This window comes from Oncorhynchus mykiss, chromosome 11 (assembly GCF_057628025.1).
Source record: "Oncorhynchus mykiss isolate SJ-2025 chromosome 11, ASM5762802v1, whole genome shotgun sequence".
Classification (NCBI taxonomy): domain Eukaryota; kingdom Metazoa; phylum Chordata; class Actinopteri; order Salmoniformes; family Salmonidae; genus Oncorhynchus; species Oncorhynchus mykiss.
The window spans coordinates 43,464,898-43,488,079 of NC_143032.1; the positions used below are offsets into that span (position 1 = coordinate 43,464,898).

Below are 23,182 nucleotides of genomic sequence, written 5' to 3' on the forward strand. Positions count from 1 at the left end.
GGCAAGGTTAGGCCGCATGTAAGTATCATCAGGAATGGCTTTACCTGGTCTGGCTGATGTAACAATGCTACAAGCCAGTGTCGGAAGCCAAAATACCAATAGAAGAAACAAGACACACTTAGCTGTGCTGAACCTTTGGCCCAGAAGCGCTGAGCTCTTACCTCATAGTGTGTCAGTTGAGAGTTGAGCAACAGGCAGGCTTATCTGTTACGTCACCCTGGACCTGGGACCCAGACTGGACATCCACTCAGGCCCTGTCCCTAGCCCAACCTAGGGCTCTCAGAGCGGGGGAGAGGTCAGAGAGAGAGAGGCCCCCCTCTGGGAACACCAGCTGGGCTTATCTCTACTGCTGCCCCTCTCTTGTCCTGTGTGTGTGTGTGTGTGTGTGTGTGTGTGTGTGTGTGTGTGTGTGTGTGTGTGTGTGTGTGTGTGTGTGTGTGTGTGTGTGTGTGTCAGAGATTCTGACCACTATCGTGAGTTTTTGTGTATGCACTATACACAGACGGCTTGAATTTGTTTCTGTGTGCTTGTGAGCATACAGTTGAAGTCGGAAGTTTACATACACCTTAGCTAAATACATTTAAACTCAGTTTTTCACAATTCCTGACATTTAATCCTAGTAAAAATTCCCTGTCTTAGGTCAGTTAGTATCACCACTTTATTTTAAGAATGTGAAATGTCAGAATAATAGTAGAGAGAACGATTTATTTCAGCTTTTATTTCTTTCATCACATTCCCAGTGGGTCAGAAGTTTACATACACTCAATTAGTATTTGGTAGCATTGCCTCAAAATGGTTTAACTTGGGTCTAATGTTTCTCGTAGCCTTCCACAATCTTCCCACAATACGTTGGGTGAATTTTGGCCCATTCCTCCTGACAGAGCTGGTGTAACTGAGTTAGGTTTGTAGGCCTCCTTGCTCGCACACACTTTTTCAGTTCTGCCCACAAATGTTCTATGCGATTGAGGTCAGGGCTTTGTGATGACCACTCCAATACTTTGACTTTGTTGTCCTTAGGCGATTTTGAAACCACCCCTTTGGAAGTATGCTTGGGGTCATTGTCCATTTGGAAGACCCATTTGCGACCAAGTTTTAACTTCCTGACTGATGTCTTGAGATGTTGCTTCAATATATCCACATAATTTTCCTTCTTCATGATGCCATTTATTTAGTGACGTGCACCAGGTGGATATAGATACTTTTGTACCCGTTTCCTCCAGCATCGTCACAAGGTCCTTTGCTGTTGTTCTGGGATTGATTTGCACTTTTCGCACCAAAGTACGTTCATCTTTAGGAGACAGAACGTGTCTCCTTCCTGAGCGGTATGACGGCTGCGTGGTTGCATGGTGTTTATAGTTGCATTCTATTATTTGTACAGATGAACGTGATACCTTTGGAAATTGCTCCCAAGGATGAACTAGACTTTTCTGAGGTCTTGACTGATTTCTTTTGATTCTTCTTTTGAGGCCCTACGTTTTAGGAGGCTAATCCAAACTTCCACTGAAGTCTTCCTACGAATTTTCACTTAGTCATGCATTAATATCAATGGGAGACTGAGTGAAGATTCTACTTAAGTGAAGTTAGGATTCACCCCGAAGAGCAGAGGACGCTGGAAAGAACTAGAAAGCTAGAGGCTTACTACTGTAAGAGACATGGCAAGTAGATTACTCTAGTAGTCTCTGTCTGTCTGTCTGTCTGTCTGTCTGTCTGTCTGTCTGTCTGTCTGTCTGTCTGTCTGTCTGTCTGTCTGTCTGTCTGTCTGTCTGTCTGTCTGTCTGTCTGTCTGTCTGTTATGCAGGGCATTGGATTCTCTATGTTTTTGCATAAGGTGTTGTAACTGACCTAGTGCCTGACTCCCAACTCACACAATATATTGTACTGGCAAAACAAAGGCTTTCCCAATATCTAGCCCTCTTGTCTCAGTGTCCGGTTGTGTGTTACTCTCTGTTCTCTGTTATTCCCCTGGCCATGTTACCCCAGAAACCCAAACATGTCCTTTCTCTCTTCCTTAGGATCTGTGCTCTTTCTTTCCTCTCTGGGCAAACACTATCCCGGCTCCAACTCTCCTCTCTGCCACCATACAAACACACACACACACACACACACACACACACACACACACACACACATACACACATACACACGCAGGCCGCGCACACATTCTTTGCACACGGACACCCTGTTTAAAAAACAAAACCGGGTGGCAGCCAAACAAAGAGAGAAAGAATAGAACAGAAACTGTATGACTGCCATCCCTTTCTCTCTCACAATCACCTGCTTCTCTTCCACCGCCTTCTCTCATTCTCTCCCTCTCCCTGAGACAACATTACTGCAGCAGAGTGACAAACATCATGTGGTTTAGAGAGAAGAACTTTGATCTGGCGTATCTTTGTGAGTCTCTCTGTGAGTGTTTGATTGCCAAGGTGACAAGGGGTATGAATGTGTGAGTGTCCACATGTGTGCACTATGCAGTCTTTGTGTGTGTCTTCCTTTGTCTTGCATGTAACTTTCCAAGACTGAATCAGACTGTTATGAAACATCCCTTGGTTTTGGCAGCTCTCTGTCCCTTGATAGAGAGTAGAATGCACACACACACACAGCCCTCCCTACGTCCTCCTGCCCCATGCATTGGCTGGGGTATGCAGAGTTGAAGAGAGTGGGGGGTTGGGGTCGGAGGGTGTGTGTGTGCATGCTATTGCTCAACACACAGACAAACAGCGTCTTATATGGTTCCCGTCTGCACGGAGCTGGCCCGCTAACCCTCCATTCAGCAGCCTGGAATGTTTGGTGATCAACTCCACTGGAAAGCCCCGTTTATCAATACACACTCCCAGCCCCCTCAGGAGACTAACATATTCCACAGAGCAGGAAAGGCCTCACCCAAGGAAGAGAGGTTCAAATTCCACAGCTGATACAAAAACAGAGCAGAGGAACTGATGTCAACACTATCTGAACATCCCACCATTCACATCTCATGAAGTGGAAAATCAGACAGGGAGACAGGGAGAGAGAGACAGGGAGAGAGACAGGGTGAGAGAGAGAGAGACAGGGTGTGAGAGAGAGAGAGAGAGAGAGAGAGAGGGTGAGAGAGAGAGAGATTTTGGTCACACACGCTCCTAAATATTTGACCAAGTGGTCAAAAATGTCAATTTCAAAAAAACTTTTTTTGATCCTTCTGAAACTTTAGGACTATGTCAAGCAACAAGTTGTTGACAAAAAAAAAAACATCTGAAAAAAATAAATATGGAGCCATCCCAGATTTGCCAAGCCCCCCAGATCTGTTCAAAACACGAAAAACGTACACAAATGCATATGTTGAAATATCACATTTTACAATTATATTTGGGGGAATTTAAACCATTAAGGCCTACTTTCTGTCTCTTTGACAGAAAGTTTTTTATTTTTTTTACCATCATTTACAATTGGGGGGGGGGGGGGGGGGATGTTAAAGGACCCACATATCATAGATATTGTCATACAGTGGTGAATAATTATAAAGTAGGCCTCGCTAATTGGTACACAAAACAACATTTAAAAAAAGTTGCGTTTAATTATTCATGTAATAGCCTAAGGTAGGTTGCAAGTAACAGCAAAACATAGGTGTATTCAACATGCTTATACAGTTATGCAATCCAATGCAAGCGTGGTCGGTTACTTCTGTTACGTTTTTGCTGCATTGTTTATTCTTGTGATAAGACCTAGGCTAAATTCTGTAATTACGGCACTCAACCAGGTGCTTACCTTCAATGGTCATTCGCCTCTGGAATCTTTACTGTTCTGCGTGGTCCACTTCACAGTCCTCGCTTTCCCTGTATTTAAGTTATTTTGGACAGCGCTCGTCTATTTCTCTTTCCATTTAGCTGCAAGGCACAACACACAATAACTATTCAGTAAGCTACAATCCTGTATGATACGACATTTGTGAACACTTCATTTCTACTGGCAAGTTTTCCTTCTTGGTGAGACTTGACCCCTGTCTTTAGATGCCTTTTGGAGTGGTTTTGCTGAGACCACTTCGCTCTGATACACTCCAGACGCCAGAAGGAATCCAATTACATGGAGCCTATTGCATATTGCAAAAAAAGTGCAGACAAACTTGTATTTTCCGGATATAGTCTTAAAATTATGAAAGTGTCATCCAATAACAGTCGCTATCAGGGCTGTCAACTCTGGCGGTCTTTCGTCTGCCTCTCTGTCTGGGTGTTCACTGGTGCTGATGCGAGTTTTTCCACTTTCCTTTTGTTTCTTTCAAACCTAAACATGGGCTTTGTAGAAGCTTGCGCCCGACTTTCCTTGTCTAATTCATTCTCTTGCCTCCACCAAGACAACGCTGTAGACCACATATAATTTTGCGGATATTTCTTATTCGCCTGTTATCTATTCTAACCAGTGACTGGTCTATTACTACTATCCAAATCGAACTACTGCCTACGCGCAAATGTGTTTGCAATTAAGCCGATGACGAAAACACACGTGGTATCCACAACATAAATAAAGGCTATACCAGTATTTATTTGTCAATGATGTAGGCAAATTTTGAGACAAAAAAATAAATTACATCTCAAGTCCTTGTTTCACCTCCAATCACACCCCATTCAACGCGATAGTGCATGCGTTGCAAGACTGCGGTGTATCCTCACCAAATTGGCCCGAAGTTCCTGGAGTCTCTGTGGTCTCGCCGTCCTGTCTCTCGCTCTCTGTTGCCACATGCTGTAGATGAACCCAGTTTCGCTCCAGCCCATCCAGCGACAAAAACGCCAGTGCCTATCAACGAGAGCCGTGACGGTGACGACAGCCCGGCGCCAGTTCGCGAACGATTGGTTCTTTTTGAACGACTCTTTCTACTGACTCGAGAGTCATGATTCGTTTTGCTGAGTGACTCGTTCGTTTTAGCGGTTTGTTCAATCTGCTGGCCGCAATGAATTATACAGCAGGGTTAATACTCGCCCATCCGTTGACTCTAGAGACGTGCTCCAACCGACAGCTGGCTGTCTGGTCCGGAGTTATGGGTCTGGCTCGCCCTACCGTACCGTGTTGCCCGTCGAAATTAAATATTTAAATATTTATCAGTTATTTGACCGAGACGCGCGCGGACAGAAAGACGCATACATCTCAGTTAAAGCGTCCGAGCGAGCGAAACAGCGCCTCTCTGTCTCGGTATATGTAGACTATGTATCTGATGCTGTCTGGACAAAAAGAGCAGCCTCTGGCATGCCATACTATTTCTGTCCAGGCAGCATCACATAGATGGGCTACATATAGTAAGACAGAGGTGCACTGTTTCGCTCGCTAGTTTCAGCAGAGAGGAAGAGGCGAAGCGAGCAGGCTCACTCTAGCCAAAATCTGTCCAGAATAAACCCAATGCGCTTCTATGGGCATAATATGCAGACCTAAACTTGTCGCCTGCATTCCCTCCTTTGGTACAACAACTCCCATTTTTAGGGATGGTAGTAATACAGTTGTATTTGTGGTTGGTTGTTGGAGAGAGAGGTGAATTAAACCTGATCTAAATGCTCAAGCTATAGCCTACCAACTATGTCTATTGCCGGACTTGATGACATCTTTATAGTGACTATGCTTAATCAAATTCACGCCATCTCTGTCATATTCTTTACCTCAGGATAAATATATTTGGCCTAGTATGCATCCTGAGTATTATTTATCTCTCTTCCTTGCTCAACCCATGTGTATGTGTGTGCTTGTGTTTGTGTGTGTGCAGTGAAGACATGCCCACGTTTTATCATGATTATTTCTAATTGGTGTCATTGGAAGGAACCCCCAGTAAGGGGTTCCTTCCAATGTGAACAGAGCAAAGAAATGCTGGGCAGATTGTTAGAAACTCAAGTGTGTGCAGTATCGTCAGTGGAGGAGGAAAAAGAGTGTATAGTGAAGCACAACGTTTGGTTTGATTTTAGATGCCGGTGATGTGCAGTCCTCACAGGATTTGTGTTAATAAATTCAGTTGATCAAGCTACAGTATGTAGTCTATTAATTCCTTTTTGATTAATAAATAAACCTACAGGTTTTGTTGTTTCTCTGTAACACTAGCCACCTAGCAATTTTATAGAGTTGGCATACACAGCAAATTTGAGATCAGAATTTTAACACCAACAGGGTTACGTTAAACACTTCCTTAGTGTGTATATGTGACCCACTGAAATAGTCTTAATTTAAGGAAAGAAATTCCACAAATGTACTTTTAAGAAGGCACACCTGTTAATTGAAATGCATTCCAGGTGACTACCACATGAAGCTGGTTGAGAGAATGCCAAGAGTGTGCAAAGCTGTCATCAAGGCAATGGATGGCTACTTTGATGAATCTTACATTTAAAATATATTTTGATTTGTTTAAACATTCTTTGGTTACTACATGATTCCATATGTGTTATTTCATAGTTTTGATGTCTTCACTATTATTCAACAATGTAGAGAAAAACCCTTGAATGAGTAGGTGTGTCCAAACTTTTGCATGGTACTGTATATTTTTTTACATAGAATTAGGCATAATGATTATGGCTATAGATTGCTGGAAAAATATGTTTCAGGTGTTTGGAAAATGCAAAATTCTCCAACCAGGACTTAGTGCCCCCTCTAAGTACTAAGTACTAATGCCCCCTCTAAAACAATGGGCATGTGACGCCCATGTGTGTGTGTGTGTGTGTGTTGTGCACGTGTGTGTGTTTGATCTCTGTGTAATCTATGTGCAAGCATGTGTATTTCAAACTAATGCAAAGCCCGATGTTGCTTTCGTTACACATACAGTGGCTTGCGAAAGTATTCACGCCCCTTTGAATTTTTCCTATTTTGTTGCCTTACAACCTTAAAATTGATTTTTTTGGGGGGGTTTGTATCATTTGATTTACACAACATGCCTACCACTTTGAAGATGAAACATATTTTTTCTTGTGAAACAAACAAGAAATAAGATGTTCATAACTATTCACCCCCCCAAAGTCAATACTTAATATAATAATTGTAGAGGCACCTTTTGCAGCAATACAGCTGCAAGTCTCTTGGGGTATGTCTCTACAAGCTTGGCACATCTTGCCACTGGGATTTTTGCCCATTCATCAAGGCAAAACTGCTCCAGCTCCTTCAAGTTGGATGGGTTCCGCTGGTGTACAGCAATCTTTTAGTCATACCACAGATTGTCAATTGGATTGAGGTCTGGGCTTTGACTAGGCCATTCCAAGACATTTAAATGTTTACCCTTAAACCACTCGAGTGCTGCTTTAACAGTATGCTTAGGGTCATTGTCCTATTGAAGGTGAACCTCCGTCCCGGTCTTAAATCTCTGGAAGACAAACAACATGATGATGCCACCACCATGCTTCACTGTGGGGACGATGTTCTCGGGGTGATGTGAGGTGTTGGGTTTGTGCCAGATATAGCGTTTTCCTTGATAGCCAAAAATCTATACTTTAGTCTCATCTGACCAGAGTACATTCTTCCATATGTTTGGGGACTCTCCCACATGCCTTTTGGCAAACACCAAACGTGTTTGCTTATTTTTGTCTTTACGCAATGGCTTATTTTCTGGACACTCTTCCTTAAAGCCCAGCTCTGTGGAGTGTATGGCTTAAAGTGGTCCTATGGTCCCTGCAGCTCCTTCAGGGTTATCTTTGGTCTCTTTGTTGCCTCTCTGATTAATGTCCTCCTTGCCTGGTCTGAGTTTTGGTGGGTGGCCCTCTCTTGGCAGGTTTGTTATGGTGCCATATTCTTTCCATTTAAAAAATGTTTTTTTAATGGTGCTCTGTGGGATGTTCTGAGTTTTGGATATGTTTTTATAACTCAACCCTGATCTGTACTTCTCCATAATTTTGTCCCTGACCTGTTTGGAGAGCTCCTTGGTCTTCATGGTGCCACTTGCTTGGTGGTGCCCCTTCCTAAGTGGTGTTGGAGACTCTGGGGCCTTATGTAACAGGTGTGTGTATATATACTGAGATCATGTGACACTTAGATTGCACACAAGTGGACTTTATTTAATTCATTATGTGACTTCTGAAGGTAATTGATTGCACCGGTACCACCGGTACCACTTTTTTTACTTTTTTTGACACAAGTAATTTTTTCATTTCACTTCACCAATTAGGAATATCAATTTAAATGACTGGTAGTAATGCAACAAAATAGGAAAAACATCAAGGGGGATGAATACTTTTGCAAGGCATGTCACGTTCTGACCATAGTTGTTATTTTATTATTTGTTTTAGTATGGTCAGGGCGTGAGTTGGGGTGGGCAGTCTATATTTGTTTTTCTATGTTGGTTTTTGTGTTCGGCCTAGTATGGTTCTCAATCAGAGGCAGGTGTCGTTGGTTGTCTCTGATTGAGAATCATACTTAGGTAGCCTGGGTTTCACTTTTGGTTGGTGACTGTTTGTTTCCGTGTGAGTGTTTGGGCCACACGGTACTGTTTCGGTTTTGTATATTTCACGTTTATTATTTTGTTCCAGTGTTCGGTTGTGGTTTTGAATAAATCAATATGGACACTTATCACGCTGCGTTTTGGTCTGATCCTTACTTCTCCTCAGACGAAGAGGAGGAAATCTGTTACAGAAACACCCACCACAAGAGGACCAAGCAGCGTGGTAACGGGCAGCAGCAGCAGCGGCCGAAAACACAAGACTCCTGGACTTGGGAGGAGATTTTGGACGGCAAGGGACCCTGGGCACAAGCAGGGGAACATCGCCGCCCTAAAGCAGAGCTGGAGGCAGCGAAAGCGGAGAGGCGCCGGTATGAGGAGGCAGCATGGCAGCGTGGCTGGAAGCCCGAGAGGAAGCCCCAAAAATGTATTGGAGGGGGCACACGGGGAGTGATTTAACTTTCCTCTTGAGAATTAGAATCAGAAGTACAGTAGTGTAGCTCATCGCAGTACTTCACCTCTTCAGGCAAATAGTACCCTAGACTGTCCTGATCATGTAGTTGAGCATTCCAGATAATTCCTCCAACCCAGTAGAAATGTCTCATCCACATAGTAGGATGTTAGAGGTGCAGATAGTAAAATAGACTGGGCTCTGGTCTGTTACTATAGTCAAGTCTGTGGGTTATGTTTTTTTAACATAGATGTTAACATTTTACTAATGAACTGAGCTAGCTAGTAAAAGCAATTCATTTTTTGATGGGCGGACTGGAAACCCAGTGACAACACTCAGGTCTACAGCAGCCATTTTCCGGTAGGAAAGAGAAATGGCCCTGTATTTACCAGAAAAGGAATCTCCTCCACCATGTCAGAAGAGGAAGATCCAGACTGTTGATTGGGAAACAAGAACAAACAACGAGACATGTGGCTTGGGTGTGGAGGGACCACTTGTCAATGAATTTGTGGCTATATCTGCGTAATGTTTGTCATGTTTGTGTATGGTTCTCATGACATAAGATTGGGTGTTAATGACATGCATGTTGTTGGAAATGTGCTATGTAAATAAAGTTTGATTTAATTGATGACATTACAGCTGTAAAATATTTAATAAACTGACTTTTTCACATGAGGTCAATGCAGTTTTCCCATGAACTTTTAATTGATATCTTGGGATTTTATCACTTGACATATCAATCATATAGTGGGAAGGATCCTATAAATCAAGACTGGGTGAATGCATGTACCACTTCGAATAAATACTGTGCCTTTGAAGATTTGTCTCTGGTCATGAACCTACAATACTGTATAGCGTGTCATTGTATAGTGTACCACCTTCACCTATGAAACTTTTCTTTGCTGCTTTTTCACACCCAAAGATTATGTAGTTGACAAAATTTAATTTTGTTTCTAAACAAAGTAAATTCTGAATATCAATAGTTTTTTTTTATTCATTCTCAATGACAACATTCTAGAACTGAGTTATAACTCATCTAAGTCTGGTAATCTGGTTAATGATTATATGAAATTAAGTGTCTTTTTCCTTGTAGAATGTTGACAGATGTATAGAACACATTGTTTTTGCTAAGGTGCTCAAACTTAATAGCTACACTCACCGGCACAGGATAAACTTTATCCGATATGCTGGCCCTGACCAAACCGGTAAGTTGCCTCTCACCAATGTTCCCTCAAATTGTTTTAGTCACTTAGAAAATGTTAGGTCTGCTGAGTGTAAACTTGAACATTGTGAAAATTCTGTACAACTTCCGGTGCGCGTTTACTGTGAACACTGAAGCTGTTTCTGCTTTAACCTGTCTTGGACTGGGGTTCCGCTCGCCAACAGCCAATGAAATTGCAAGGCGCCAAATACAAATCAACAGAAATCTCATAAATCAATTTTCTCAAACATACAAGTATTTGGCACCATTTTAAAGATACAATTCTCGTTAATCCAGCCACAGTGTCTGGATTACAAATTATTATGTGAGGTCAGACATTTTTACAGCCAAAGAGAGGAGTCACAAAAAGCACAAATAGAGAGAAAATTCATCACTAACTTTGATGATCTTCATCCGATGACACTCATAGGACTTCATGTTACACAATACATGTATGTTTTGTTCGGTAAAGGTCCTATTTATAACCAAAAATCTTATTTTACATTGGCATGTTATGTTCATTAGTTCCAAAACATGCAGTGATATTGCAGAGAGCCACATGAATTCACCGAAATACTCATAATAAATGTTGATGAAAATACAACTATTATACATGGAACTTTAGATACACTTCTCCTTAATGTCAGATTTTTTAAAAACTTTACGGAAAAAGCTACATCTGAGAACGGCGCTCAGAGCCCAAACCAGCCAGAGAAATATCCGCCATGTTGGGTAGTCAACATTATTCATAAATAGCATTATAAATATTCACTTACCTTTGATGATCTTCATCAAAATGCACTCCCAGGAATCGCAGTTCCACAATAAATGCTTGTTTTGTTCGATAATGTCCATAATTTAAGTCCATTTATGTCCAATAGCTTCTTTTGTTAGGGCGTTTGGTAAACAAATCCAAAAGCACGATCTGGTCCATTCGGACAAAACGTTCAAAAAGTTATATTACAGGTCGAAGAAACTTGTCAAACTAAGTATAGAATCGATCTTTAGGATGTTTTTACCATTAAAGTTCAATAATGTTCCAACTGGAGAATTCCATTGTCTGTAGAAAACCAATGAAACGAGAGCTACCTCTCAAGTGAAAGCGCATGACTGAGAACGAGGCTGTAGGCAGACCCCTTTGCCAAACAGCTCCCAACCGGCCCCCCTTCACATGAGCAGCTTGAAACAATGTTCTAAAGACGGTTGACATCTAGTGGAAGCCTTGGGAAGTGCAAAATAACCCATATTCCACTGTGTATTCGATAGGGGTGAGTTCAAAAACTACAAACCTCAGATTTCCCACTTCCTGTTTGGATTTTTTCTCAGGTTTTTGCCTGCCATATAAGTTCTGTTATACTCACAGACATCATTCAAACAGTTTTAGAAACTTCAGAGTGTTTTCAATCCAATACTACTAATAATATGCATATATTAGCATCTGGGACTGAGTAGGAGGCAGTTCACTCTGGGCACGCTATTCATCCAAAAGTGAAAATGATGCCCCCTATCCCAAACAAGTTTTAAGTTAGTTATTACAGTAGTCATGTTGGCTACTGTGGATATTTAATCATAATGTAGCCCTACCAGTGTGGCCTACCATCAATGGAGAACAATGCATCCCATAACATTTTAACATAGCTGTTCTATCGTTCAGCCTACAGTAGCAGCCAATATGTAGTGTTTAATGTAGACCTACATCAAATCCAATTTTATTAGTCACATGCGCCAAATACAACAGTGAAATGCTTACTTACAAGCCCTTAGCCAACAATGCAGTTAAGAAAACGTGTTAAGAACGTACTTAATAAAATAAACTGAAGTAAAAATGTCATAAATCAAATAAAAAATAAGAACATTTTTTAAATAATTAAGGAGCAACAATAAAATAACAGTAGCGAGGCTATATACAGGGGGTACTGGTACACAGTCAATGTGCGGTGGCACAGATTAGTCAAGGAAATTGAGGTAATATGTACATGTTCAGGGTAGAGGTAAAGTGACTCATATCGCATTGATTCAATCACAGTTCCCACAGTAAAGGGAAATGTTGATAGTGTTAACTAACACAGAGAATTCTAGAAAGTTGAGTGAAGTTCAATCTTGTGCTTTTCTGCGCGGGCTGATATTTCTCCTGCACTGCAGTCCTGGTTAGAAATTACATTGCCCCTCACTATAGCTGCACTTTTACATATGGCCAGACATAGTGGTCTTCTCCCCTTTTAATGCTTTTCTGCTCATCCTTGAAAGATGCCATAAAGTCTGAATTAGACACCAAAGTCGACATACTGTACAGGCTAAGTAATACAAAATTATTTGTTGATCTACTGCAATGCTAACTATCTAGCTAAAGTGTAGTCAGTGTGTAGCTAAGATAGAGAAAGGGGATGGAAGAGGATCAACACTTTGTTCAATTAATTTCAATACTGCACATTGATTCATCATGGACTGGGCACAGGTCTCCGATCGTGCTGGTGAACGGTAAATGACAGTGTCGGCTAGAGATGACGTGCAGGAGCTTCCTGCAGGGATTTGTCTCACTGAGGTCTTCGTGGTAAATTAGCATTTGAAATTTGAGAGTAAATTGAGGCAAATATACTGATCAAATTCACCTTGTCCGAGGTAAGCCAACACCAAACACATACTTAGTTTGAAGTGTTTGTAAAATTCGCAATGTGAAAAATTATTGGAACCATTTCCGTGTTTGACCGCTAGGTTCGATGGGTATTTCTCCAAGTCTAACCCCACTGTCTCCCTCTCCTGTGTGGAGGCAAACTGCTGATACCAGGGGTGTGAAAGGCCTACATCGGCTAAATCCAACAAAGCTGGGGTGGCTCATGCCACAATCATGAAATGGTGGTACTAATCCCACCCAGATTGATTTCACCCAGAAACTCTTTCTGTACCACAGAGCCCAAACTATTCTGTCTGCTGATCCCTCTGACAAAGCAACGTTACAGAAGTGCCAATTGAGCTTGAACAATCGCTTACAAAAGGGAGGCACTCACTCGGCCCACCCCACTGACCATACGTACCCTAGCACACTGGGTAGCAGCCAGCCAGCCAGCCAGCCCTGTGTGCTAGGTGGACTGGGTGCCCGTTGTTCACTGTTCAGCTGAATTAGATAATTTTGCCCATGTGTGTGACACACCAATTGATTGGAGATGAATAAGCTAGTAGGTCAGTGTGTAAGAGAGAGCTAGGACCTGAGTAACTACCATAAAACTGACTCACAGCTAGGTGAAAGGAACAAATACAATCTATTCTACAGGATCAAATGTGATCCTGGATGCAATCCAGAGCCTGAGGTCCCCCTTTGTGATTGAAAGCTCATAAGATTTGGGTCATAAGCTCTGTGACTAGACATAATACATTCTGTCTCTGTAGGGCAGTACGGAGAGCAGGTGTCACTCCCAGAGTCTGGAGCAGGATCAGAGTGAGAAAGAGATCAGGTCCACGCAGAGTTCCTTCGTACACCTGCCCACTGCCACACCACCGCCTGGGCCCTCGTCTGGGCTCCAGAGAGGGGGGTATCAACCACCCTCGTCAGGACCCAGCATCTGAGCCCAGTCCTGGCTCGGTGCAGAGTGCTATGAATAGCCACGCTCATGAGAGGAGACAGGTTTTGGCACGTGCGGCTCAATGCCGCTCAGCATAGCACTCCCAGTCGTGTCACTACTTCAACGGTACTTTGGGGTTGCCATGGAAACAGGGACCAGTACCGCTGCCACTGCCCTGACATCGTTGCATGAGCTGACTGAAGATTCCTATTTCACGTTGAGACTCTCACTCTCTCCCTATATTCTCTTTCTCCTTTATCTCCTCTCCCCCTCTCTCTCTCTCTCTCTCTCATCTCACCAAACTGGTGGGATTAAGACTTATGAAGCTCAGAGAGGAACTAGAGATTTGAAATGTTTTCTGGGGGTTATCTACTCAGTGTCTCTGTCACTATGTGTTTCTGGGTGCATAGCTGCAGTGGCATGTCATGTTCTTCCTGTGAAACTGAAAGGGGCACACCTGAGACTGCTCATGATGTGTGTATGAGTATGTGTTCAACAAGCCGTTGAACAGGAGCTTCTCAAACTCCACAGACACAAGGGGGACTGCGATGTTGCTCTCTTTCTCCCTCTTTCCCTGCTTGCTTGCTTCCTTCCTTCCACAGCCACACAGAGTATGAGGGATCCCCTTAATGGACGTCTCTGTGTGTTTGAAGCTTTGACCTTTTATTGATGTCTAGCAGTTCCCCTGTGTTCATTTGTTTTTCTATGGCTCTGAGGCCAGGCTGTGTGCTCAGTGCATGCATTGCTAAATTACCAGATTGAAATGTTATCACAATTGTACCCTGGCAGGCAGATGGGAATACAGGCAGGAAGGTATGCAGACAGATAGAGCAGTGGTGTCAAACATACAGCCCGGGAAGTCCAATCCGGACCAATGGATCTTCAGTGCATCCCTCTGGACCTCGGTGACAACCAAATGCTCCCCCTCCCCCATGGAAAATGAATTTGACACCCCTACTGTAGAGTCTGGTTCCACTCAAAGTTTTATACCGACCAAGTGGCATTTTCCTTTCCACCCTCACCTTGGCTAGTTCTTTTGATTGTTTAGTGGCTACCCTCTAGGCACTCCGTGCCATTTCAATATTTGGTTGAGACGCTGATCAATGAGATTGCAACCTATAAAATCACCCACTCAAAATGACACAGATTGTCTCAAAATGACACACGAAACAGATTGTGTTACCACTGTGATTCATCCAATAATAGAACCAAATGATGTGTCACTGATGTGATCTTCCTGTCTGGGTTGGCGCCCTGCTCTTGGGTTGTGCCGTGGCAGAGATCTTTGTGGGCTATACTCGGCCTTGTCTCAGGATGGTAAGTTGGTGATTGAAGATATCCCTTTAGTGGTGTGGGGGCTGTGCTTTGGCAAAGTGGGTGGGGTTATATCCTTCCTGTTTGGCCCTGTCCGGGGGTATCATCGGATGGGGCCACAGTGTCTCCTGACCCCTCCTGTCTCAGCCTCCAGTATTTATGCTGCAGTAGTTTATGTGTCGGGGGGCTTGGGTCAGTTTGTTATATCTGGAGTACTTCTCCTGTCTCATCCGGTGTCCTGTGTGAATTTAAGTATGCTCTCTCTAATTCTCTCTTTCTCTCTTTCTTTCTCTCTCTCGGAGGACCTGAGTCCTAGGACCATGCCTCAGGACTACCTGGCATGAGGAATTCCTTGCTGTCTCCAGTCCACCGTGCTGCTGCTCCAGTTTCAACTGTTCAGCACCTGAGGTGCTGACTTGCTGCACCCTCGACAACTACTGTGATTATTATTGTTTGACCATGCTGGTCATTTATGAACATTTGAACATCTTGTGCCATGTTCTGTTATAATCTCCACCCGGCACAGCCAGAAGAGGACTGGCCACACCTCATAGCCTGGTTCCTCTCTAGGTTTCTTCCTAGGTTTTGGCCTTTCTAGGGAGTTTTTCCTAGCCACCGTGCTTCTACACCTGCATTGCTTGCTGTTTGAGATTTTAGGCTGGGTTTCTGTACAGCACTTTGAGATATCAGCTGATGTACGAAGGGCTATATAAATAATTTGATTTGATGATTATCTTCCAAGGGAATTCTCTTCGATTATAATCACAGCCGTATATATTCCCCCCCAAGCAGACACATCGATGGCCCTGAACTAACTTTATTTGACTATATGTAAACTGGAAAACACATATCCTGAGGCTACATTCATTGTAGCTGGGGATTTTAACAAGGCTTATCCGAAAACAAGACTCCCTAAATACTATCAGCATATCGATTGCGCAACCAGGGCTGGTAAAACCCTGGATCATTGTTATTCTAACTTCCACGACGCATATAAGGCCCTCCCCCGCCCTCCTTTCGGAAAAGCTGACCACGACTTCCAGCCTACAGACAGAGACTAAAACAAGAAGCTCCCGCGCTCAGGTCTGTTCAACGCTGGTCCGACCAATCTGATTCCACACTTCAAGACTGCTTCGATCACGTGAATTGGGATATGTTCCGCATTGCTTCCAACAACAACATTGACGAATACGCTGATTTGGTGAGCGAGTTCATTAGAAAGTGCATCAGCGATGTTATACCCACAGCAACAATTAAAACATTCCCAAACCAGAAACCGTGGATTGATGGCAGCATTCGTGCAAAACTGAAAGTGCGAACCACTGCTTTTAACCAGGGCAAGGTGACCGGAAATATGACCGAATACAAACAGTGTAGCTATTCCCTCCGCAAGGCAATCAAACAAGCTAAGCGTCAGTATAGAGACAAAGTGGAGTCGCAATTCAACGGCTCAGACACAAGAGGTATGTGGCAGGGTTCAATCACGGATTACAAAAAGAAAACCAGCTCCGTCGCGGACCAGGATGTCTTGCTCCCAGACAGACTAAATAACCTTTTTGCTCGCTTTGAGGATAATACAGTGCCACTGACACGGCCCGCTACCTAAACCTGCGGTCTCTCCTTCACTGCAGCCGACGAGAGTAAAACATTTAAACGTGTTAACTCTCGCAAGGCTGTAGGCCCAGACGGCATCCCCAGCCGCGTCCTCAGAGCATGCGCAGACCAGCTGGCTGGTGTATTTACGGACATATTCAATCAATCCTTATCCCAGTCTGCTGTTCACACATGCTTCAAGAGGGCCTCCATTGTTCCTGTTCCCAAGAAAGCTAAGGTAACTGAGCTAAACGACTACCGCCCCGTAGCACTCACTTCCGTCATCATGAAGTGCTTTGCGAGACTAGTCAAGGACCATATCACCTCCACCCTACCTGACACCCTAGACCCACTCCAATTTGCTTACCTCCCCAATAGGTACACAGGCGACGCAATCGCAACCACACTGCACACTGCCCTAACCCATCTGGACAAGAGGAATACCTATGTGAGAATGCTGTTCATCGACTATAGCTCAGTATTTAACACCATAGTACCCTCCAAACTCGTCATCAAGCTCGAGACCCTGGGTCTCGACCCCGCCCTGTGCAACTGGGTACTGGACTTCCTGACGGGCCACCCCCAGGTGAGGGTAGGTAACAACATCAAATCAAATCAAATCAAATCAAATTTATTGTTTTATTTTTTATTTATATATAGCCCTTCGTACATCATCTCCACCCCGCTGATCCTCAACACTGGGGCCCCACAAGGGTGCACTCTGTGCCCTCTCCTGTACTCCCTGTTCACCCACGACTGCGTGGCCATGTACGCCTCCAACTCAATCATCAAGTTTGCGGACGACACAACAGTGGTAGGCTTGATTACCAACAACAACGAGACAGCCTACAGGGAGGAGGTGAGGGCCCTCGGAGTGTGGTGTCAGGAAAATAACCTCACACTCAACATCAACAAAACAAAGGAGATGATTGTGGACTTCAGGAAACAGCAGAGGGAGCATCCCCCTATCCACATCGACAGGGACAGTGGTGGAGAGGGTAGTAAGTTTTAAGATCCTCGGCGTACACATCACGGACAAACTGAATTGGTCCACCCACACAGACATCGTTGTGAAGAAGGTGCAACCTCAGGAGGCTGAAGAAATTTGTCTTGTCACCAAAAGCACTCACAAACTTCTACAGATGCACAATCGAGAACATCCTGTCAGGCAGTATCACCGCCTGGTACGGCAACTGCTCCGCCCACAACCGTAAGGCTCTCCAGAGGGTAGTGAGGTCTGCACAACGCATCACCGGGGGCAAAATGCCTGCTCTCCAGGACACCTACACCACCCGATGTCACAGGAAGGCCATAAAAATCATCAAGGACAACAACCACCCGAGTCACTGCCTGTTCACCCCGCTATCATCTAGAAGGTGAGGTCAGTACAGGTGCATCAAAGCAGGGACCGAGAGACCGAAAAACAGCTTCTATCTCAAGGCCATCAGACTGTTAAAACAGCCACCACTAACATTGAGTGGCTGCTGCTGCCAACATACTGACTCAACTCAAGCCACTTTAATAATGGAAATTGATGTAAAAAAATTCATCACTAGGCACTTTAAACAATGCCACTTAATATAATGTTTACATACCCTACATTCCTCATCTCATATGTATATACAGTACTCTATATCATCTACTGCATCTTTATGTAATACATGTATCACTAGCCACTTTAAATTATGCCACCATCTACTGCATCTTGCCTATGCTGTTCTGTGCCATCACTCATTCATATATCTTTATGTACATATTATTTATCCCTTTACACTTGTGTGTATAAGGTAGTAGTTGTAGAATTGTTAGGTTAGATTACTCGTTGGCTATTACTGCATTGTTGGAACTAGAAGCACAAGCATTTCGCTCTCACATGCATTGAATATAGTTGCGGAGATCTTAGGTTCAGATCATACAGGCAAGAAAAAAACATCACCCAGATAGGCCAGTCATGTGAGAAACTCGTCATTATGCAAGCGGTCAGACAAGTGAAAATGGTCAGTAAAGAAAACTTTAAGCTCGTCTCTCAATTAAAAAAACGTGTCAATAATTTTTCCCTTGATAACCAGCGCACTTCTGTATGTTGTAAAAGTGTTACATGGTCGCTGCTCATATCATTGCATAATGCAGAAAATACATGAGAGTTCAGGGACCTTGCTTTAACAAAGTTTACCGTGTTTTGGACATTACCGTGAAAATGGTTGTGTCTTTCAAGCTGTGAGCCGTTCCCTTGACAGCAAGAGCCTCTCGGTGGATGCTGCAGTGTATCCAAGTGGCGTTGGGAGCAACTGCTTGCACGAGCATTACATCTCCAGTATGGTCTCCCTGTCATGGCTTTTGCGCCATCAGTACAGATACCAGCACATCTTGACCACCAAAGTCCATGTCACAAAGATAGTACTAGTCTAGTACAAGTCTAGTACTTTAAAAAATATCCTCTTCTGTTGTCCTGGTTTCCAGTGGTTTGCAGAAGAGGATGTTTTCCTTAATTGGCCCCCCATAAAAATAATACCAGGACATATACCAGGAGCTATGCCAGGCCCGCCACATCTGTTGACTTATCCAGCTGTAACGTATAGAAATTCAAAACATCTCCTGTCATGTCACTGATGCGTCGTGAAAAAGTGTTGTTTGATGAAGGCATTGTCTGTATTGTTTTCTGGGCCTTTTCCCTCAGCCATATCTGTGGCAGCAGGAAGAATTAAGTCCTCCACAATAGTATGGGGCTTGTCTGTCCTAGCCACTCGGTAGCTCACCATATAAGACACTTCTAGCCCCTTCTTATTAATGGTGTAAGGGCGTTCGTCTGTAGGAGGAAGAGAAGCGGACCAAAGCGCAGCGTGGTGGTTATTCATGTTTTAATAAATCACTACACATGAACAAACTAACAAAAACAAGAAATGTGAAAACGCAAAACAGTCCTATCCTGTGACAACAAACACAGTGACAGGAACAATCACCCACAAACACACAGTGAAACCCAGGCTACCTAAGTATGATTCTCAATCAGAGACAACTAATGACACCTGCCTCTGATTGAGAACCATACTAGGCCGAAAACATAGAAATGCCCCAAAACATAGAAAAACAAACATAGACTGCCCACCCAACTCACGCCCTGACCATACTAAATAAATACAAAACAGAAATAGAGGTCAGAACGTGACAGTACCCCCCCCCCAAAGGTGCGGACTCCGGCCGCAAAACCTTGACCTATAGGGGAGGGTCTGGGTGGGCGTCTGTCCGCGGTGGCGGCTCTGGCGCGGGACGCGGCCCCCACTTCACCATTGTCTTAGTCCGCCTTATTGTCCGCCTCCCTGGCTTACTCACCATGGCCACCCCTCTCAATGACCCCACTGGACAGAGGGGCTGCTCGGGACAGAGGTGAAGCAGCTGCTCGGGACAGAGGGACAACTGCTCGGGACAGAGGGACAACTGCTCGGGACAGAGGGGCGATAGCAGCTCGGGACAGAGGGGCGATAGCTGCTCGGGACAGAGGGGCGATAGCTGCTCGGGACAGAGGGGCGATAGCTGCTCGGGACAGAGGGGCGATAGCTGCTCGGGACAGAGGGGCGATAGCTGCTCGGGACAGAGGGGCGATAGCTGCTCGGGACAGAGGGGCAGCTGCTCGGGACAGAGGGGCAGCTGCTCGGGACGCCCCTGGCTGACTGACGGCACTGGCGGCCCCTGGCTTACTGGCGGCCCCTGGCTGACTGGCGGCACTGGCGGCCCCTGGCTTACTGGCGGCCCCTGGCTGACTGGCGGCCCCTGGCTGACTGGCGGCACTGGCGGCCCCTGGCTGACTGGCGGCACTGGCGGCCCCTGGCTGACTGGCGGCACTGGCGGCCCCTGGCTGACTGGCGGCACTGGCGGCCCCTGGCTGACGGGCGGCACTGGCGGCCCCTGGCTGACTGGCGGCCCCTGGCTGACGGGCGGCGCTGGGCGGACGGACGGCGCTGGCGGCGCTGGGCAGACGGACGGCGCTGGCGCCGCTGGGCAGACGGGCGGCGCTGGCGCCGCTGGGCAGACGGGCGGCGCTGGCGGCGCTGGGCAGACGGGAGGCTCAGCTGGCGCTGGGCAGACGGGAAGCTCAGCTGGCGCTGGGCAGACGGGAAGCTCAGCTGGCGCTGGGCAGACGGGAAGCTCAGCTGGCGCTGGGCAGACGGGAAGCTCCGGCAACGCCGGAGAAGAGGAAGGCCCTGGTAGCGCCGGAGAGGCGGGAGACTCCGGCAGAGGCGCCGGACAGGCGGGAGACTCCGGCAGAGGCGCCGGACAGGCGGGAGACTCCGGCAGAGGCGCCGGACAGGCGGGAGACTCCGGCAGAGGCGCCGGACAGGCGGGAGACTCCGGCAGAGGCGCCGGACAGGCGGGAGACTCCGGCAGAGGCGCCGGACAGGCGGGAGACTCCGGCAGAGGCGCCGGACAGGCGGGAGACTCCGGCAGAGGCGCCGGACAGGCGGGAGACTCCGGCAGAGGCGCCGGACAGGCGGGAGACTCCGGCAGCGCTGGACAGGAGGAAGCCCCTGTAAGGATGGGCCGGAGAGACAGCCTGGTACGGGGGGCTGCCACCGGAGGGCTGGTGCGTGGAGGTGGTGACGGATAGACCGGACCGTGAAGGCGTACTGGAGATCTTGAGAGCAGGGCTGGCACCAACCGCCCTGGCTGGATCTTCACCCTAGCCCGGCAGATGTGGGGAGCTGGGATGTAGCGCACCGGGCTAAGCACGCGTACTGGGGACACCGTGCGCACAACTGCATAACACGGTGCCTGACCAGCACCACGCCCGCCACAGTTAGCACTGCTAGGAGCACTGTAGTGCTGAGATGGCACAGGACGTGCAAGGCTAGGGAGATGCACAGGAGGCCTGGTGCGTGAGGCTGGCACGGTCTTCACCAGACCCCTCGCTCGTACCTCAGGATGCGTATGGAGAGCTGACCCCGGTGCCATTAAATCCCTGACACGCTCCGTCGGGCGAATGTCGTGCCTCATGCACCAAACCAGCAAGTCCCTCATATCACTCTCCTCCAATTTCCCCATTAACTCCTTCACAGTCTCTGCTTCGCTCACCTCCAACACCAGCTCTGGTTCTGAGCTCCTCCTTGGCTCCTCACGATAAACGGGGAGAGTTGGCTCAGGTCTGACTCCTGACTCTGCCACACTCCCCCTGTGCCCCCCCCCCCAAGAAATTTTTGGGGGTGACTCTCGGGCTTCCGTCCGCGCCGCCGTGCTTGCTTCTCAGAATGCCGCCTCTCTGCTTTTGCTGCCTCCAGCTCGGCCTTGGGGCGGCAATATTCTCCTGGCTTAGCCCAGGGTCCTCTCCCGTCGAGGATTTCCTCCCATGTCCAGAATTCCTTACTACGTATCTCCTGCTGCCGCTGTTGCTTCTCCTGCTGCTCCTGCCTGTTGACACGCTGCTTGGTCCTGTTGTGGTGGGTGATTCTGTAAGGTCGTTCGTCTGTAGGAGGAAGAGAAGCGGACCAAAGCGCAGCGTGGTGGTTATTCATGTTTTAATAAATCACTACACATGAACAAACTAACAAAAACAAGAAATGTGAAAACGCAAAACAGTCCTATCCTGTGACAACAAACACAGTGACAGGAACAATCACCCACAAACACACAGTGAAACCCAGGCTACCTAAGTATGATTCTCAATCAGAGACAACTAATGACACCTGCCTCTGATTGAGAACCATACTAGGCCGAAAACATAGAAATGCCCCAAAACATAGAAAAACAAACATAGACTGCCCACCCAACTCACGCCCTGACCATACTAAATAAATACAAAACAGAAATAGAGGTCAGAACGTGACAGTACCCCCCCCCCAAAGGTGCGGACTCCGGCCGCAAAACCTTGACCTATAGGGGAGGGTCTGGGTGGGCGTCTGTCCGCGGTGGCGGCTCTGGCGCGGGACGCAGCCCCCACTTCACCATTGTCTTAGTCCGCCTTATTGTCCGCCTCCCTGGCTTACTCACCATGGCCACCCCTCTCAATGACCCCACTGGACAGAGGGGCTGCTCGGGACAGAGGTGAAGCAGCTGCTCGGGACAGAGGGACAACTGCTCGGGACAGAGGGACAACTGCTCGGGACAGAGGGGCGATAGCAGCTCGGGACAGAGGGGCGATAGCTGCTCGGGACAGAAAAACAAACATAGACTGCCCACCCAACTCACGCCCTGACCATACTAAATAAATACAAAACAGAAATAGAGGTCAGAACGTGACAAATGGTATCTGTTACTTTTATACATGTCTTACTACTCGAAAGTAGTCTTGATTCTCGCTCAAAAAACTAATGTGGCTTATTTTTCAAATTGGCATGTTTTGTTTCTAAATGTCTGTGCAAGAGTGAAGGTTTCATCGAGTTGTGAGATAGTACTTTTGCACATATAAACACACTGTGGCTGAGCAAAGGCACTACTCCCAATATAAGTGAACCCCAAATCAATGTAGTTCTCATCATATTTGCGCCTCTTCGATGGGCCAACATCCCTGTAGGTTGCTCGGTGCTTTACGGGTTAAGGAGGCAGTAGCTCTTCGGCTACAACAAATGATGCTGATGCTAGCATTGGATGTGCTCGTGGAAGCAGAACAACTTGTGGTCGGCGACATGTGCAGGTGTAGTACTGCTGGTAGTAGCAGTACTACCAGTAGAGCTGGTATGTGTCTCTGTGGACACGGGTCTTACTTTTTTGAACCA

The 23,182-nt window shown here is 46.1% G+C and overlaps 1 protein-coding gene across 3 annotated transcripts in view; it reads right to left on the minus strand.

Moving 5' to 3' along the window:
- The window catches only part of LOC110535706 (rho-related BTB domain-containing protein 2), a 101,119-nt gene extending 95,813 nt beyond the window's left edge, over nucleotides 1–5,306 (minus strand). Inside the window, exons 1-2 of one of the 3 annotated variants that reach the window (XM_021620892.3) lie at nucleotides 4,641–5,306; nucleotides 3,742–3,860 (exon numbers count right to left, since the gene is read on the minus strand). The gene's annotated coding sequence lies outside the window, so the exon portion shown is untranslated. Of the gene's footprint in view, nucleotides 1–3,741; nucleotides 3,861–4,558 lie in introns of all 3 variants that reach the window. The other 2 variants (XM_021620893.3, XM_090190179.1) reach the window with 2 other exon arrangements.
- Nucleotides 5,307–23,182: the final 17,876 nt, after the last annotated feature.